We start from the raw sequence: 3,344 nt of genomic DNA, 5'->3' as shown, positions 1-3,344 counted from the left end.
TGTACGCCGGTAGTAAAAACCGCCCGACCGAGGCCGGGGGCCTTCGAGATACCGGAAGGTACGCCTATTTAGCAGGCTAGAGTCTCGTTCGTTATCGGAATTAACCAGACAAATCGCTCCACCAACTAAGAACGGCCATGCACCACCACCCACCGAATCAAGAAAGAGCTCTCAATCTGTCAATCCTTCCGGTGTCCGGGCCTGGTGAGGTTTCCCGTGTTGAGTCAAATTAAGCCGCAGGCTCCACTCCTGGTGGTGCCCTTCCGTCAATTCCTTTAAGTTTCAGCTTTGCAACCATACTTCCCCCGGAACCCAAAAGCTTTGGTTTCCCGGAAGCTGCCCGCCGAGTCATCGGAGGAACTTCGGCGGATCGCTAGCTGGCATCGTTTATGGTTAGAACTAGGGCGGTATCTGATCGCCTTCGAACCTCTAACTTTCGTTCTTGATTAAAGAAAACATTTTTGGCAAATGCTTTCGCTTCTGTCCGTCTTGCGACGATCCAAGAATTTCACCTCTAACGTCGCAATACGAATGCCCCCATCTGTCCCTATTAATCATTACCTCGGGGTTCCGAAAACCAACAAAATAGAACCGAGGTCCTATTCCATTATTCCATGCACACAGTATTCAGGCGAAAATAGCCTGCTTTAAGCACTCTAATTTGTTCAAAGTAAACGTACCGGCCCACCTCGACACTCAGTGAAGAGCACCGCGATGGGATATTAGTTGGGCCGCCCCGGAGGGCTAAGCCCACCGGTAGGACGTCCCACAATCATGCCAGTTAGACACCGCGAGCGGTGAACCGACAGCGTGGGACACAGATTCAACTACGAGCTTTTTAACCGCAACAACTTTAATATACGCTATTGGAGCTGGAATTACCGCGGCTGCTGGCACCAGACTTGCCCTCCAATGGATCCTCGTTAAAGGATTTAAAGTGTACTCATTCCGATTACGGGGCCTCGGATGAGTCCCGTATCGTTATTTTTCGTCACTACCTCCCCGTGCCGGGAGTGGGTAATTTGCGCGCCTGCTGCCTTCCTTGGATGTGGTAGCCGTTTCTCAGGCTCCCTCTCCGGAATCGAACCCTGATTCCCCGTTACCCGTTACAACCATGGTAGGCGCAGAGCCTACCATCGACAGTTGATAAGGCAGACATTTGAAAGAAGCGTCGCCGGTACGAGACCGTGCGATCAGCCCAAAGTTATTCAGAGTCACCAAGGTAAACGGCGGACGGGACGTACCCGCCGCCGATTGGTTTTGATCTAATAAAAGCATTCCTTCCATCTCTGGTCGGAACTCTGTTTGCATGTATTAGCTCTAGAATTACCACAGTTATCCAAGTAAATGTGTGTACGATCTAAGAAATCATAACTGATTTAATGAGCCATTCGCGGTTTCACCTTAATTTGGCTTGCACTGAGACATGCATGGCTTAATCTTTGAGACAAGCATATGACTACTGGCAGGATCAACCAGGGAGCTTCGATACAAAATCTCGGCTCGGACGTGCGCCACCCATCGCCGACCGGGTCTCGTAGCCCGGTCGGCCGCGCGTCTACTGTGTGTTTCGGGACTGCGCGCAGGCAGCCCCGGTTCCGTGTGCCGCCACCTTCGACACTCGGCTTATAAGCGTTCGAACGATCTCCCGTACCCGTCGGCTAGATTGAAAGCGTCTGGGATACGTTGTTATAACATCTCTGGTCTTTGAGTGTACGCTCGGAAAGAAGCGAGTTGACGCGTGCGTTGGAGCGTTCGGCCTTCCGTGTTTCACGGAGAGCCGAACTTCTTGGTACCGCGTCAAGGGCCATTCGGTCTGAGACACCGACCCGCGGTAATGCAGTGACGATAGATGAAACAACGCGAGTCGCGTAGTTTCTTTGGTACGAGGCACGGAACGGTCCGCGAACGCCCGCTCCTGGTCTACGCCGAAGTACGTATCGTGCTCGAGCACGTACCGGTACGGCGTAGCAGGCGGACGACGGGAGACCGGCCCGACCGACTCGCTCCTCTTACTAGTAGGAGCCTGGCCGCTAGGACGTCGGCGCCGGCACGGTGGTAGCACGGTCGGCTTACGGGGCGAAACCTCCGCGGGCTATCGAAAAAATTTTGAACTCCGGGAACTTTGTCGAAATTGAACGAGGCTCATATGACGATGTTCCGACAGGCTCCCGGCCCGGATCGACTCCGGGACGCCGCGCATCGCCTTTCGGTCGACTCGGACCGAAATTTTTACAAGTCCCGTCTGTCCGGATCGACTCCGGGACGCCGCGCGTCGCCTTTCGCTCGACTCGTACCGCAGCTTCAACGAGTCCCGTCGGCCCGGATCGACTCCGGGACGCCGCGCATCGCCTTTCGCTCGTCTCGGACCGAAATTTTTACAAGTCCCGTCGGCCCGGGACGCCGCGCATCGCCTTTCTGTCGACTCGGACCGAAACTTCATCGAGTCCCGTCGGCCCGTATCGACTCCGGCACGCCGCGCATCGCCTTTCTGTCGACTCGGACCGTAATTTTTGCAAGTCCCGTCGGCCCGGATCGGCTCCGGGACGCCGCGCGTCGCCTTTCGGTCGACTCGGACCGAAATTTTTACAAGTCCCGTCTGTCCGGATCGACTCCGGGACGCCGCGCGTCGCCTTTCGCTCGACTCGTACCGCAGCTTCAACGAGTCCCGTCGGCCCGGATCGACTCCGGGACGCCGCGCATCGCCTTTCGCTCGTCTCGGACCGAAATTTTTACAAGTCCCGTCGGCCCGGGACGCCGCGCATCGCCTTTCTGTCGACTCGGACCGAAACTTCATCGAGTCCCGTCGGCCCGTATCGACTCCGGCACGCCGCGCATCGCCTTTCTGTCGACTCGGACCGTAATTTTTGCAAGTCCCGTCGGCCCGGATCGAATCCGGGACGCCGCGCATCGCCTTTCTGTCGACTCGGACCGAAAGTTTTACAAGTCGACGTCGGCCCGGATCGAGTCCGGGACGCCGCGCGTCGCCTTCCGCTCGTCTCGGACCGAAATTTTTACAAGTCCCGTCGGCCCGGGACGCCGCGCATCGCCTTTCTGTCGACTCGGACCGAAACTTCATCGAGTCCCGTCGGCCCGGATCGAATCCGGGACGCCGCGCGTCGCCTTTCTGTCGTCTCGGACCGAAAGTTTTACAAGTCGACGTCGGCCCGGATCGACTCCGGGACGCCGCGCGTCGCCTTTCGGTCGACTCGGACCGGAATTTTCACAAGTCCCGTCTGTCCGGATCGACTCCGGGACGCCGCGCGTCGCCTTTCGCTCGACTCGTACCGCAGCTTCAACGAGTCCCGACGGCCCGTATCGACTCCGGGACGCCGCGCATCGCC

Source organism: Neodiprion lecontei, unplaced genomic scaffold, assembly GCF_021901455.1.
Source record: "Neodiprion lecontei isolate iyNeoLeco1 unplaced genomic scaffold, iyNeoLeco1.1 ptg000091l, whole genome shotgun sequence".
NCBI classification, from domain to species: domain Eukaryota; kingdom Metazoa; phylum Arthropoda; class Insecta; order Hymenoptera; family Diprionidae; genus Neodiprion; species Neodiprion lecontei.
The sequence above is the reverse complement of the archived record's forward strand: the minus strand, read 5'-3'. Positions refer to the sequence as shown.